At 38.0% G+C, this 17285-nt stretch overlaps 1 protein-coding gene across 3 annotated transcripts in view; it reads left to right on the plus strand.

Annotated features, from left to right (window-relative positions):
* Positions 1–9443: 9443 nt before the first annotated feature.
* Positions 9444–17285, plus strand: part of LOC119479332 (cadherin-related family member 1) — a 121294-nt gene continuing 113452 nt past the window's right edge. For 2 of the 3 annotated variants that reach the window (XM_037754795.1, XM_037754797.1), the window contains exons 1-2: positions 9444–9574; positions 10128–10313. The gene's annotated coding sequence lies outside the window, so the exon portion shown is untranslated. The other variant, XM_037754796.1, reaches the window with a different exon arrangement.

A 17285-nucleotide genomic window follows, 5' to 3' on the forward strand; every position in this document is an offset into this window, starting at 1 on the left:
GACTGCTTTCTATTTATAGATTTATAGAATGTAGCACAAGGCCAAAAAGAGGTTAGACATCATGACGACTCTGAATGTGACATTTTACCTTCTGGTTTCTTTTGAACAAAGTGTGCTTAAGAGTACTAAAGTGTATATATATCGCACAAATCTACAATGATCTATTTACTGACAACATGCTCTCTTCTTCCAGCTTCAATAACATGAAATGTGTTTTGTAATGACATAATAAGTCAGAAGTTTATAGCATTGTTAATACATTAAATCATATGTATGTCATTTTCTCACTTAAAGGGAGAGTTCAGGTGTTTTGAAGTGGGGATGTATGAGGTACTTATCCATAGTCAGTGTGTTACCTACAGTAGATGACTGTCTGCACGACCCCAGTTTGGAGAAACAGACAGGAGTTAACACACAGGAGCAAAGTAATGTACTGCTGTGGACGGGGGCAGCAGCAAAACATATTTTAGCCACCTAAAAGAAAGGCTAACCTAAAAAGTGTACGCTTTTAGAATATTTTCACCGGTTTACCTTGCTTTCAGACAGCTAGGCTATACACTCTATAGGTCTTTGCACACCAAGTCCGTATTTTTCGTATGCGTGTTTTTAATCCGCCATCCGATAAAAAAACGTAATGCAAAGAAACCTTGCACACTGAGTTCGATGCGTTTTATTATTTTATTTGTTGCAAAAATTCGCAATACGAGACAAAACTGAATTAATTAGTGCAATGGATAGCGCTAGTCCAAAACGGGTCTAATGAATGAATGACATAAGCAAGAAGCTATCGTTTAGCTGCCAAGAGCACAATAACTACTGTCTAATCTTTCCTACATTCTTTGTTTTGTGACCATCCCTGATTACAAGCTGTTCTGCCACAATCTATTTTTAATTTCTGCATTTTCTTCTATTTCTTTATCGTAAAGTACTTTGTGCTGGGAGTGATGTCAATGTTTATCATGCCATTTTAGATGATGATGTTTGCACAGATGGTGGCTCAAACAACCTTCTTTTGCCTTTTGACTGCTGCGAAAAAATGCCGAACTCAAATCTGTTCCGAAAACTTTAATGACACAAGAAAGTCTTTTATTTATTTCTAAACATGTGATAATTTGGGACAAAAAATACGGACTTGGTATGCAAAGGCCTTATGTTTCCGACAAGGCACTGAAGCCATTATCTATGCTCTCGCCAAAGCAACCAGACTCCATTGAAAAAAACTGTAATTTTACCGGTAAGTTTGTGTTATTGTGTGACTTTGGTTAGTTTGGATCAGAAGAGACCAGAAACCCCTGTGTTCTGCGAGGTAAAATTACAGTTTTTTTCAATGGAGTCTGGTGGCTTTAGCGAGAGCATAGATGGAAGCAATGGCTTCAGTTCCTCGTCAGAAGGTGCTGTCTGACGGCAAAGTAAATTGGTATAAATATGTACATATATATAATATAAATGTCATCTACTGTAGGTGACACACTGACTATGGATAAGAACTTCATACAACCCCACTTCAGAACACCCGAACTATCCCTTTAAGAGTATTAATATCCGTTTGCTGAGTCTGTGTCTCCATTGTTAACCCAATCTAATTTAACCCCATTATCACATTAATAAGATGTTTTTCACCCTGTAAGTCCCACACAGAGAAACACGGCGTCCTGCTGCTGCTGCTGTGTGATGGGTCTTTTGCTACACGAGGCCCAGAGCACATCGCTCATCAGCGAAGCCGCTGTACATTATGTTTCGTGAGATGACACCTCAGACCTCCCACAACCCCTGGGTGAGATTTCCTCCCCTCTGCAGTGGCACTTTAATCTTTATTTCGTCATGTCCGTCCTCCCCGACCTCTAATATACTGTCTCATTTCTTCTTTGCCCATTTTCTGCTAATTCACCACCATCTGCCTTAGCATCTGTTTGAAGGGAGGGGGAAAAAAAAAAATCTTCAGGAAAAAGTCTGTTTCTTTCTTTCTTTCTTTCTTCTTCTAACTTTCTCTCTCTTGCTCATTGTGTCTCCCACCGTCTTTGTCAGAGCCGAAGCCTCCGCCCCCTCTCTGTCTTCCTTTTTCGCATAAGCCTCCTCAAACCCTTTTTAAGGTCTAATGCTACATGTAAACCTCGGACCTGCTTCCTCTCTTGTTCGTGGAGGCCCCCCAAAGACGACGAAAAAAAAAAAAAAGGCAGAGGAGGGGAGGGTAAAGGGTGGGGGTCATATCCTTTCCATGTCCAACCGCTTAGTCAATAACCACTGTCAACAGGAGTGCACAAAAGATCAGAAAAGTGCAATTGTAATTTTCGGACAATGGCAGGGAGCTCTCATAAGGCCGGGCTGAAAAAGGGACACCACCTCCCCCCGTCTCCCCTCTCTCCTCTCTCTGGCTTCCTCTTTGAGCGTCTCTGACAATAGGGAAGCCTGCTGCATTGCCGGGGAGAGCCACGGGATCACCTCAGTCAGCCTGCGGATTACAGACATTCTTTGGCAGGGCCAGTGTTGCTGCGGAGAGCCCGGGTCCTCGCGGGCCCTCAGAGGCTGCAGCACCGCCTCGGGCCCCCCCACCCCCGCCTCCCCACCTCCCTTCCTTTTTTGTATTGTGTTCACATGTTTGACAGACACAGAGCCCATAATAATCTCTTTCCCGCAGGGACCTGCACCATTTGTTTGGCAGACCCTACAAACAGTTCCAATCCCTTTTCTCCCTGCCTTGTCTTCGCCGCTGTAGCCCTTCGCCATCATCTAATTAATGCAGCCTCCCTTTTCATCTCCACTTCCTGTTCATTGTTTGATCCTCTCCCCCCTCCTCTCTTAAGTCCCAGATTTAAAAGTCACAGCCTCCGCTGGTTATCATACCATATTTGAGTGGCTGGGGGATTAAAAAGGTGTCTTTTTTACTGTGGATTATGACTTTCTTACATATTCATTGTTTTACCATTACTTCTCTTAATGTCCTCAGAAATGTAGTTAAAGAGGTCAGGATTGGTTTTAAACAGAGTAAAAAAGGATTAACCAGTTCATGCTCGCCTTTTATTTGAAGCGGCTTCATGGGATTTAATTTGCAGCTAATTGTGTACTTTCTCATTGTTCATGACATTAGCATTTTAATTAGGATATCCCAAGACACATATTCATATTCCGAGACTATATGCCTGAAACAGAGTAGATAGCTGTTACATAATGATATATTATTCAGAGTGATCACCACGACAACAAGACACTATAACAGCCGTATTATAAGAAAGGCGTTCAGAACAGTAAAAGGGCTGTAGCATGGATTTAAAAATAGGTTAAAATTCCTCGATTGCAACTTCATGCCCACTAAGAAGTTTTTGACCAACCTGCAAATTTGTATTTTTTTTTTTTAATATTTAGCATTTCATTTAACTGTGAATAGGGTAAAAAATTATATTGCTAATAACTAATATCGCTAAACTAATAGATATTGCCATGAAACTTCCCCAGTTGATTATTTACATTAAATGAAGCATTATCTTGTCAAATATGTGCTAATTTGCATACAATACGATAAAATGACAATAATAATATAGAATAACATTAATAAGAAAGAAAGACAAGATAAAATGACAATAAGTGTTAGATTAAAAAAAAAGTAATGACATAAATCAAATGAAATTCAGTACTATATAGATGAGGAAAATGAGGATTGTGTGTGAAAGTGAGTGACAGTATTTACACTTAATTACATTTCTTGAAACACAAAAGTGCCTGCAGTAAGTCCAAGGAACCTTTGGGTTCTCTTTAAGATGAAAAAACAGGTAACGGAATAAAAACCTTTATGTAGTTTGGCATATAAATGGTTTCAAAATGTTGTCAACATCACAAGATCAGATGTAACAAAAACAGATTCTTAACTCAAAAAAATACAAACTCTTTAAGTGTTGTTCTTTTACTACTTTGAATATTATTGCTTTATTACTTTTCCCTGCTACATCTCCTTATTGCTATTATTGTTTTAATTAATTATTTCAACTAACAATTATTATAGCTGCCAGAAATACAGTAATACTGTTATTGATTGTTGTGCTGTGATATTTATGTGTCATAAGTGTGATTGTCATGTCTCTTATGTATATGTTGTTAAAAAAAGTGAAAAATAAAGTTAAAAATGCAAACTTAAGGTCAACTTTCTTTTAGTTTTAATTAACTTTGTTTATTTGTTTATTTATTTATTCATTTATTTATTTATGTCAAACTACTATGGTCAAGAACAAACTGTCATGCTGAATAAAACCAGACTAATTACAACTGATAGTAGATAGAAGTAAACATTATTGCATTGACCACCTCACATCCAAATGAGGTTTAAAACATTTCTCATAACAAATCTCAGAATGTCTAAATATCACTCCTATATTTGTCATTTAAAAGTATTTTGTTTTGCAAATACATGAAAAAGTTTTCCACGATGACACAACTCTATTTAAAACTTTGTTGTTTTGTTTTCATGCTTGTAGCTTTTTACTGTACTCTCAAACAGTATAACATTAGTTTGAGGATGTCTGTTACCTTTAATGATACCGACAGACAAGCATCTCCATATGGAGTGATATACAGTACAGCGTGTTCACCACTATAGCAACCTATTAATGCCCTCTCCCTCTGAGAAAGAGAGATTTGAGGAGCTATAATTGGTTCTCCTCACATGTATCCTCCCCAGTGTGCGCCCTGCTCTCTCCACGGGGAGCACTTTGATGATAACTTGCCGCATTACACGCTAACTTTTCGACAATGGCTACACGCTCTATCTTTATCGCCCCGACTCCTAATGGCTATCTTGAAGTGCTGCCTCTGGCAATCCGGTCGCAAATAAATAGAAGCTGACACAGTAATTTACTCAAATCTTCTCTACAGTTTTGCCCCGTTCTCCCTCCAGAGATTACCCCTGTAACAACAATTATTTCAAATGTCATTGATTCCTGCCTGCAGGGCGCAGACAAAACGAACATAAAGTCTTTTCACATGGTCAGAATTAAAATATTTAGGGTTTTTCCGAGAACAGAAAGGGTCTCGTGAGGTGGATGACAAATGTAAGCATTGCTTGGTTGTGTTTGTGTTCTGGATCAGACATAAAATCAGCTGTTTTCTTCACCAAATGACTATTAACCTTTATCTAATAGGGGCAATGGCTCTCATTTAGAGAGAAGACCCAGCGGAGGACATATAATTCCCTTTCAGTGGAGTCTTGTCAGCTCAGTGCACTAAACAAGATGAACACATGGCCATAGTGCTGCCTTCTAGTTGAACAATCCTGCACAAGACGTGGGATTTAAAAAAAAAATATTGAAATTATCCTGTAAACATCAAACAGCTGAGACTTTTATTGTGATAGGAATAAGATCAGTTCATATTTATATGTATTTTAAGTTCCCATCCTTGTATTTGCATGGTGTTTTGTGAGCGTATGTGTGTTTCTAGTAGCTAGGGGGGGTCAGGAAAACGTTTGTGGCTCATTTCCTTGTTTCATGTTGTTGTGCAAGGCACAGCTCAGTGGAGGGGATCCTAACATGTCACAGTGTCATGCCAGTGTCCCTGACTGGTTCTACATGACCTCTCTCACCCTCTGCTCTCCTCTCCACGGACTCTGCTTGGCCAGACACACCAGCAGATAATGTAATAAAGATATTTCTGCTCCAATAGGAAATAAAGAAGGTGTCCTTGTGTGACCGCCCGGTATTGAACTGTGCTCCTCTATGAACCTGCAGCTCACCTGCTGAACAGTATGATCGTGGTTCATGTACAACAAGATAGTGAGGTACATGATGTGCTCATAGTGAAATAAAATACAGTTCTTAGAGAATGTATATCTTTACTATTATTACAACTATAGGAAATGTTTAGAATTGTTTAATTAGCATGTGGATACTGAATCCAGTCATACTAATAAGCAGAGAGCAACCATCTAACTAAAATGGAAGAAGTCTTTGTATGTTTGTCCTTCGATTTTCTCAACAACCATTCATCCGATCAACTTCTCATTTGGTGGGTGTGTTGCTGGTGACTGAAGGAAGCGCAGTGTCAAGTGTGAACTTGTTTAGATGAACGGTTCTCAAAGAAACACCAGCAACATCAAACGCCAAGCAGCAGTCGGACCGTTCCGAACTGGCATGTTCTGAACTGGCATGTTCTGAACGCAAACTAGTTTTTATAAGTAAAGCATTATATAATATAAATGTATCCAGTTGAAGCAGCATCATCTATGGATTTTGCAGAAATATTCTAGATCGATTTGTTTATGTCATTTGGTTTAATTTGCAAGACTTATTATGAATCAGTTAATGTCAAATAAAGGTCAAACTAACAAGAATTTGGCAGCTGATTACATGTAAATGGCGTGGCTTTATAGGGCACTGAGATCATGTCGTCTGAATTTTTACTTGGAATTTTGTGGGCTTTGAGAAGTAAAAAAGGTTTTGACCTTTTCCAGACTCTTTCCCCTCTCCATGCAGCTTATGGAAGTAGGTGAGGTTGTGCCAGAAATCCTTATTTTGTGTGTTTCAGCAACCTGGTGAGACTTAAAATGCCACAATTTAAAATACATGTTGGGGCTTTAATATGCTGATTCCAGTATTTTAAACTCAGTATATTTAACTGCTTTTAGGCCTGTAGATAAACAAATAATTCTATTTCTGGTGGTGTGAAGAAGGCTTTGATGATTTTAGACGATCATGTTGGGAAATAAATAAATAAATAAAATATGAAAAACATACAGGGACAGGACAATGACTTTATTACCTCATGAAATGCTACCAGCTACGATCCTGTTTCATCTAGATACAGCACGTATGTATGTATGAAATTTAGTGAAGATGGGAGGAAATTTGTCAGCGCAAAAAAACAACAACAATCTTAGTCTTAGTCGACTAATATTTCTTTGGTCGATTAGTCGTTTTTTATGCTTTTTCATGTTGAATGACTTATTTCCAAGAAACTTATGAGCAAATCTCTGGTAAACACAAGATTTAAGGTGGTGCTTTTGTGCGATTCTTTTTTGCAAATCTGTCGATTGAATCAATGTGCTTGGTCGAGGACATCCATAAAATCAAGTTTTCCAGGGAAATATTGCCTCTACCAAAAATGAATTATTCCTTCTCCCATAACCTCACCAAATGTCAACATATCCTAAGTAACTTTATTGGCAAACAACATAACAGCATAACCTGATATCACCAGAGGAAATGATAAACAATCCTCATTTTGCATGTTAAGCAAAACATAAAACGCCATCATGTTATATCAAATCCCTCATTTTACACCGTCATCAACACCATCACGAACCTCTCTGGACGTTCTTTATTCGGTGTTCATGTCGCGAATACGACCTGCTGCTGTATATGATGATCAGTTTTAGATGAAGCGGTCTAACAACCTCTCTATGATTATTATCCCTTATAGCTATTGTCTATCAAACACCACATTCGGCTGTGATGAGCCCTGAAGCACCCAGAACTGTCCCAGATTGCTCAATAGTCAGCTTCTGGCCCAGTTTGTTGATTAGTTAGCCTCTTTCACATAAATACTCACTCACACAGACAGACACACAAATGAGAATTGCACCCATGGGACACAATGATTCTATCATACTTTAGCTAAACATAGACTGGGAATTAGTTGACTGGATAATCAATTTGACGGAGTGCCTCGGCAATAAGTGAGTGAAATGCACAGACAGTGCACGTCGGATAAGCCTGTGTAAGTCTAACATTTGTCACACAGATCACACGTGTAATCTGCATGAAGAAAGAGCCTGGAAAGTTTTGAATTATATATATATATATATATATATATTAACCATTTCCCCCCTAGAACCTGAACAGATCTAATATTTGTTTTGTGCAGAAACAAAAAGATCACACTGGTTTGCCTGAAGCCCATGAAGACTTTAGTTCATCCTATTTGGCTTTGACTATTGATTATTTTATTGTGAAACGTCCATGATGTAAAAATGATCCCAATAAAAGTTCTCAGAGAAATCAATGTGTGTTAACAGTGCTGTAATAGTCTATACATGTCAAGCCAAATAATATTTTGGGGAGGGTAAAATCTGTAGGCATCGTGTCAGCATTTTAACGGCAAAGCAGATAAGCACTAAACACCTCTAAAAGTAAATGACTTCTGAATAATTACTACCTATAACCTCTGCTCTCAGGGGAGCAATTCAGTGAGCCCAGATGGCCACCAAAATAGGATTTAGGTGCCAAATTGACAACATTACTCACACAGGGATTATCAATTACCTAAATATCAATTTCAGTGTAATCTTGCTGAAAAGGAAGGTGTCTTGGAGGAGGTGTCGCTGACTATGGTGACTGCAAGCCAGGGGACTCTGACATTTTTATGATGATTATCTTTCTGCAGCCTTATATTTCACAGTGACATATGGCAGTTTATCACTATGTAGCCTATGTTTCCTTGTGTAGCTATACAACGTTACATATGAACAACTTTATACAGCAGTGGTGGAAAAAAAGTACTCAGATTATGTATTTATAGTGAGTAAAGGTAACAATACCACAGTGTAGAAATACACTGTTACAAGTAAAAGCCATATATTCAAAATTGTTTTTAAGTAAAAGTACAAGTATTGGCATCAAAATATACTTTAAGTACCAAAAGTAAAAGTACTCATTATGCAGAATTGCCCATTTCAGGATAATGTATATCATTGGATTATAGTTATTGATGCATTAATGTGTGCATCACTTTAATGTTGAAGCTGGTAAACGGTGGGGCTAATATGAACTACTTTAGGCTACTTTATCTGGGTAGTTTGTGAATATCTTCCCGAGGATCAAGAACGTTTTTTTTATCTTAATCTATAATATTTCAATTTATTTGTTGCTTATATGTTGTATTATTAATCTGAATCTGCAAAGTAACACAAATAACTAAAGTTATCAAATAATTGCAGTTGTAGAAGTAGCCTATAGTACAGTAGCAGAAAATGGAATTAGATAGATAGATAGATAGATAGATAGATAGATAGATAGATAGTAACTTTATTGATCCCGAGGGAAATTTAAGTTTCCAGCATCACAGTTCCATAGTGCAAAAACATGTTAGTAAAAAGGCAGTAAAAAAGTTAGTAGTGCAAAGTACAAAGTACAAAAAAATATACCAGATATAAAAATACAAGGAGATGAAGAAAACTGTTAAAACTGAATATAGTGCAGGGTAACAGCTGTGATACATGACTATTAAAAAAGTGAATATAGTGCAGAAGAGACTGTTAAAAATTAGTATAATACTCAAGTAAAGTAGAAGTATCTCAAAATTGTACTTGAGTAAAAGTACTTTCCAACAACCTAGCAGTGTGGCATCTTATACTAATAATAATCCATCACATTATTATCAGTCTGTTGGCTGGTTGTGATTGACCTTGACTGACAGGTGTGGAGAGGAGACGAAGGTCCCGCCCACAAAGAATCTGATTGGACGAGCTGCCTTCCAGCTAGCCAATCAATGCAAAGCACCACTACAGCTACGTAACTACGCACGGAACGTCAAATACGCACGACGTGGCGCACGTTGCTCGTGGTAAATAAATGGGTAAATATCTTGTTACAAGGTCAGTGTATATTTTAATAGTAGTCTTAAAACAGTAGCCTAGTTTGAGCTAGATAAAAACTGAACTGTCTACCTGCAAAATATGTATTAACTTGACCTGCCAGATGTTTTTTTATCGCGAGAGTTCCAGCTGCTGTGTGCAAGGTAAAAGATGTTTGGAGACATTGCTAGAATATGCAATATGCAATATATCCTTTGATGCAATATACACCTCAAGTGCAACTACCTTTGTTTACTTTTTATTTATTATATCTACCCTACCTATTTTACAAGTGCAATTACCTTTGTTTACATTTCATGAATTTTTATATTTTATACTTCTAGTGTAACACTTCTGTTTATATTTATTTATTACATCTACTTTACCTGTTTTATTTGCTTTATAACTATGTGTGTGTTTTACCTGTTATATGTTTTATCTGCCTCGTTTAGTCTTGTCAAGTATTTGTTTTAAAGCACTGACCAGAAGTGGCAACTGTGAATCTCTTATGATGACAATAAAGCTTTCTATTCTATTCTATTCTATTCTAAAATGTATTTTTTTGTTGTTTTAGGTTATGAAAGACAGCCAAATTCATACACCAGGGATTGACGGTGAATTAATTCTGTCCAGTGAGTTCAAACCCAGAGACCCAGAAACCCAGAAATACAATACAAGTGGCTTCAGGGAGGATTGAGCTGCTCTGCAAACTGCCCATGGAGGACCTGCCCACTGCCTGACTAGATTCTACCAACTTCAGGTATGTACATGATGTAAAGTGTATGCATATGCACTGTTTAATGTGTTTTATTACAGTATTGAAAAGGCCGCAACACACTAGGAATATGACATGTTATTCATCACGAAATGAAACATTTCTGGTCAGGATGATACGATGCAAAGATGATACGATAACCAGCTGGCCAAATAAGAAACAATACATATTGACTTACTCATTCACAAGAATAATAGACATCCTGTACAATGTATTGCAATCTGGTACAGCAGCCCTGCTGTAAATCCTACTTTTTTCCAGTATTTTTGGAGACTGTCGGAAAAAGTGTTCACCGATTTGTGGTCGTTTTGGGGGCCATCAGTTTGTGATGGTTTATTTACCCCACTTTCACTGCATGAAGCGAAGCAGTTTCATAGACATTTATTTATATTAACATGGCTAAACAGTATTTATTTATCCACATAAAACGGGTGTGTAAATACTGTTACATCCACCTGAGAGATGATGATGATTGCTAAGAAGCCAATAGATATATAAATAGAATACTATTTAGATGCTTTCATTACTCCAACATCTTGATCATTTTTATTCGGCAGGTTTTTACGTTAAAAACCCCTCACCTTACACGTTATTAATTCTCCATCAAATCTGTAAAGTTTGGATGCATGTAGTTAAGCACTCAGGCACTGTAAATGAAACGTTTCAGTAAGTTTCTGTGACAGTGATATATAATACATAGATCATCTTCACTTATTTTGAATTGCTAATTAATCAACATTATTTATTCAGGGGAAAAAAGCAAACTTTGTAATTAGCAAATGGCTTGATCTGTTGCAGCACACTCAGCAAGAATTAGGAACTTTGAATTTGATCTGGAAGTCTGAATAACTCATTAGCATTATGATTTAGTAAATGTTACACGGAGCCAGGCAAAAACAGTGCTGCTAATGCTTGACGTGTGGATGATTATATTAGTCAGTAAATTAACAGACAAATTAATCTCTGGGCAAATAATTCCATAATGTGTTGTGTATGAACACGGGCTCCTCTGTGTTTCCAGGAGAGTCATGTTTACATTCAGTAATTACTGACACTAGATAGCTTTGTTATGCCTTTTGGTGACATTACGTTTAATGCAAAGATTAACTTGTACTGACAGGCGCGCGTTACTTTCTATTTGACGGGATAAAACAAACAATCAGTCAGTTTTTCACAAAAGAAAAGAAGCAAAAATATGTGTTTTCTTTTGTGGATGAGGCTCAAAAAGACAGAAATTTGGTCTAGTTTTCAAGCTGGACTGGTGCTTTTGTAGCAGGCAGTGAGTGAGCACATTAATCTAATGCATCAGCAGGTCCACATTTGTTTTAATGCAAACTGAAGAGAAGAAACGCACCGCATCTCAAGGGAGAAGAAGCTTAAAATTTCCGTCTAATGATAATAGATGATAATGTTAATGAGTTGTCCAAACATAACAAATGGAATGAATTACTGCCTTAGAACCAAGTCTGTTTCATTAAAATACAATAAAAAGGAAAGATTAGTTTTATATGGGAAATAACTTTCCTCTTTTGCGTTATTGATGAGAGTAAGGGGAACATATCAAGGTTGGCTTGAGCCTCTGGTCAATATTGGTAACATATTGCTACTGTATGGCGTAGCCATTTTTCTCAGATGCGCATATGACGTTAAGCTGAATCGAATTATTATCATGACTGCTGACCCCTCAATAGGCAACATGAGTCAACGCTGGTCAAAGTTTAAAGTTTCAGTGATCTGTTTTTGGGAGGCAAGATTATCTAAAGTGAGCATTTGAAAGCAAGAGGTGACTGAAATACAGTAGATCATTTCGTGGTCAAAACCATACACTTCCATCTGTCTTGATGATCTTATTCCCCAAGTAATGTTCCTCCACGTTAATAAATTTTGCGGCGGGCCTGTGTTCATAGTAGTCAGGAACACTGGGATTATGTGCTGAGGCTACTCTCTCTCCGAGACGACCTTGCCTGTGTAACAGTACTGTTAGCCCTCGGCCTCGAGCAGTCAAACACACACTCAATCACCCTCCTGTAACCCTTGCAGTCAACGGCAGACTGTCGCAGGCCGTTTGCTACAATCTCAATTTGTATTTCGTCTCAGACTGTGATGACTTGACAGAGAAAAATAAGAGGATTTGTCTTGATCTTCAACTCTCCCTTGAGGAAGTAAGTCTTCACCTTGAAGTTTAGCAACTGCACGGTTACCTGCCTTCGACCGAATGTATCATCCCTTCATCCGTTACGATTTTACAAACAGTTGGACGAGTACAATTATCCACAATCATTTAACTTATATGGAGTCTGTTTTCTCTAAAGGTGAAACGTCAGGAATTCAGTGTGTTTAGATATATTTTCACGGTAAACTCAATGCATGTTTTCAGTTTTTCTAAGATAATATGCAGTATTTGCTAATAGGGTTGTTTATTCACATTTTAATGGCATTTTTTAGATATATAACTTTATGTTTTAGTATGTTGCCTATCTGAAATCAATACTGTACATGTCCTCAACACAGTCTGGTACAGTCATCCTAGGGTCTTCAAGAAATTCCTACTTATAGGCAATAGCACAAATAAAAACTGTGCATCACAAAATAAGTCATCATTGAAATTAGTAGCTAATGATTATTTTCATTATCAATTAATCTGACGTTTATTTTTTCAATTGATTGATTAATCATTTAGTCTATGAAATGTCAGAAAATAGGGAAAAAAATGGCCATCATAGTTTCCCAGAGCCCAAGAGGACATCTTCAGATTGCTTGTTTAGTCTGACCAAGAGTCAAAAACTCAAAGATTTCTAGTTTACAAAGACATACAGGTTTCAACATTAATGGTTTGTTTCAGGGGTCAGGAACCTACTCGCCTGAAGTATATCTGTACTTGCCCCTATACAAATTGTTTTATTTATTATTAAATAACAAATGCCAAAGTTAATCGTCATGTTTAATCCTTATTTAAGTAAATTAATCTGGAGTTTTGCCCACATCCTCTAACGCCATCCAACTAAACTTCTGTTTCCAGGATAATTGAAATGCTCGCTTGTACTTCAGCTTGTAAACTTTGTCTTTACCCGCCGCTATTTTCTTGCTATTTTCGTGCGCAATCGGTACTGCTCATGTGCAACTCTCAGCAGAGACTCTTTAACTATTCCTTAGCTACTTCCATCATCAGCGCCAGAAAAAAAGAATGTGTTTAATTCTATTTTTACCACTTGCCAGATCGGCCACGTGAGTTGCTAGATTTACTAGCCCGACTTGGCATTTTACTTGCCCCGGGCAAGCGGGCAATTCTTATTGTTGAGCCTTGATTAACTTATAGTAATATATAATATAATATAGTGGTGGAAAAAACTACAAATACTCTCCTATGAAAAGTTGGAACTGAATATTTGGCATTTTTCCATTAAAAATTACGAATATCAGAATATTAGATTCATTTTTTGTTGCTCAACTAACTGGTTGATTTCCGCTCTAATTTCAATATCTTTACATAATCTCTGTTTTTTTAGTTAAGTTAAATCAGTGTTGACTTTTTAAGTTGACCGCACTTAGCTTTACAGTCATAGCAGCAGCCTCAAATGGCGCAGGAGTCCTCTGCCAAGCCTACATCAGTAAACACTGCAGGCCTCTAACGGTGATGCACTGTAATGGCTCAGTCTTGAGCCTGGCCAGAACATCGCACGAGGTGCTAAACAGCAACTGGCTATAAATATAAGTGGTGAGCACTGCCAGTTGCACTCTTGCGGCTGAAATGAGCCCGATGATGGGAGCTTGAGAAAGAAAGGGGATATCAGTGGTCACTAAATCATTCTGTAATCAGCTCTCTATGCAGGATCATCCATGCATGTTGAACGCCCCATTCTGGAAGGCTCCAGCAACAGAACGCTCCAGCTGACCCCATCTGTACCCCATCTCGTTTTGCATTATCCCTAACCCATAAAAGTCCCATGCAGCACAAAAGAGTTAATGATTCCCTTTGTTTTGTTGCGGGGAACAGAACCAAAGCAAATGACAACAACAAATCCATCAAACTTAGCAGCAGTGAGCACATCAGCAGTTTTTGCCAGCCCACCAGAGGCCTAAAATGCACATATTGCACGCTGGCCCCCCAAGCAGCAGGCGGCCCTGGGACTCGCCAGCCCCTTGGTGGCCAGAGAGGACTTGATAAATGACTGGAGCAAACTTCTCTGTCACCAGTGAGGGAGGAGTCCCCCACAGTAAGCTACATCATCCTAACAGCATTATTCTTTTCATGCCCGTTGTCGATACGGCGTCCTGTGATTGGCGTCACGCTTTGCACAGGTTAATTGGAATCCTGAACTGGAAAACAGCGGGGGAAAAGTGCAAATATCGTCGCCCAGAGAATCACCATACGAAGACCGTGAATATATGTGTGTGTCGATTCCAATCCATGACAAAGACATGAAACGTTAACAATGTTGAAGTGCAATCCTTACAGATATTCTAAACCGGAGCAAGTTCCTAATCTTTTAATTTATATTTTCTAAAGAGCCGTTAATTGACAGTACATAATAACAAGAAACCAAGAGATTTCCCATTTTTTGTAACGGGCGTTTATAGAGATAAAAGGTCTCGTTTAATATGAAAGCAACATTTATCAGAGCACTTGGGGATGCTGTAGAGCTCACTTTCCCAAGATGCAGTGTACTATTGAGGTCCATTACTGGATTGGATAAAAAGGTAACTCAATCACCGCATGTCTCCGGCCACATAAATAGCATATACTCAGACCAGAGGGCACCCATATGTTCAGTGACCTATGGCATAAACACGACAAGAGCAACACCTTGATAAAGTAGCTTAACGTGATGGAAAACCACAGTGAGATCTACAGTTTCTAGCTTCTAACTTTCACCAAAATTACAGTAAACAATAACGCATTAGTAAATGTAAATGTGAGCCGCTTTATCAAGGTTATGTGCAGATTCTTTAGCCACACGTCAAGATGTCGGACAAACGCAGGGCCATTACACTGGAATGGACAGCTTTCCTCATCAGGGCAAATAGAGGACAATGTCAGATGGCCTTATTGATAAGTTAATGAGGCACAAAACACTTCCTGGAAGACCCATCCACCACCCAGCCCACAACCATCTCCTCAAATCATTGATTTACACATTATTCTCATTGCCGTGTTTACATTGCAGAAATAGTCTAGGTAATTAAACAAGTTAACTTAACCATTTCCTTTCCTCCTGATGCACAATCATCCTAGCTGACATATGTTTGCTGTATTGTGCCGTCGACGTTACGAGCAGCAGGGAAAATCCCTAATGAGACCCGAAATACTTGTTTCATGTTTGAGCAGTAATGTAAATTACTTTTCCTTTTGGAACCAGGCGCACGAGAATCACGAGAATCACCGAGACAGCAGATCAAGAGTAAAATGAAGTATGCAAATGTAATCATATTTATCAGAGAATGCTTATGGCAGAAAGCTATTCATTTCTCCGCTGCTTCTTGACACTTTAACATATGCATCACCTGCTTCGCGCAAATGATTATTTTTGTGTTTTCCATCTCCGTTGACAGAGCATTATTTTCTTTTCCATTGCGTCTTGTTATTTTTCTAAACTTTCTCTGTCTGAAGAGTGTAATGGCCTCTGATTGAAATTTCATTCTGAAAAAAAAAAAAACTAAGTGAAATACATGTTGTGTATTTAATGGGAAAAATAATTGCACGTCAGATGAAACAAAGCATGACGCATAGTAACCAGGAAGAGTGACTGAAAACACAAGTCAGCAAAGAGGTCAGGCTGCTCACTCTCTCATTTGCTGCAATTACTCGCTACACTCATTCATTTACTCACCCCATCACTCTCTCACCTGACTCATCTATTGCTCACACACTCACTGATTTAGCTTTCCATAACACAATTTGACAGATCCCTTTAATACAGTAAAACAGTTTACATCAATGAAGTACTTCAGAACTGTTGAAATATGAGTTTTCATTTCTAAAGGCCGTTACACACCAGGGGTGTTTTTTTTGTGCGATAAATTTTCACGTCAGTATATTTTTTTGAAGTGTTGTTTGTCATGAGTACTTTCACACAGAACGTGAATACTACGCGGCGAAAAATCAACGTCATCTTTTTTTCCGGAACAAGGTTGATTTTTCTGAGCTTTTTCGCCGCAAATAAAGGCATCAACCAAACACGTTGTGCGGAACGGATTGAGTTGCGCCTATATTTATGAAACGACAATTCGGAGGCTCCGTAGTCTAAACCAGGACGGCAAACTTTTATTACTCCTTTCAACCTCGACAAAGGCAGCACATACCAGATCCACTCTTTTCGTTATTACCTTTCACAATAAAAGCCCTAAACGTATAATAGGTCTGTAAAGTGATGATACAGCATAGTATCGTGATATTTTGCGTGGCAATATTGTATTGATACACAGACGTCAAGTATCGATCTTTTATATATATAAACTATTAACCTCTTAACAATCTTGTCGCTATTCTGCGGGCTCAGTCTTAAAGCTAGAGTGAAGATACTGATATCATATGAAACTAGGAAACCCAAGGTACCAACCATGTCGGGAAGAATGCTAAATAATGCTCCAAAGTTAGTAAATTTTGGCGAGGAAAAACTGGCATGGCCATTTTCAAAGGGCTCAATATGACCTCTGACAACTTGACCTCTGACCTCAAGATATGTTAATTAAAAACTCTGCGATGAACAGAGTGAAAACTGTATCTTATTATATAAAACAGATTTTGACAAACTGTGTAATTTGCAGTTAAAAAAAGGTAATAAATCACAATATATCTTATCGCAATACTCAGCATATCGCAAAATGTTTAAAATCGCATTAAGATCGACTTAAGTATCGTGATAATATGGTATCATGGAGCCTCTGGTGATTCCTACCTCTATTGAGTAATGCTATTTTAATTGTATGGACGTTCAAGTTTCAACATATCACTTTTCA

This window comes from Sebastes umbrosus, chromosome 20 (genome assembly GCF_015220745.1).
Source record: "Sebastes umbrosus isolate fSebUmb1 chromosome 20, fSebUmb1.pri, whole genome shotgun sequence".
In the NCBI taxonomy this organism is placed as follows: Eukaryota; Metazoa; Chordata; class Actinopteri; order Perciformes; family Sebastidae; genus Sebastes; species Sebastes umbrosus.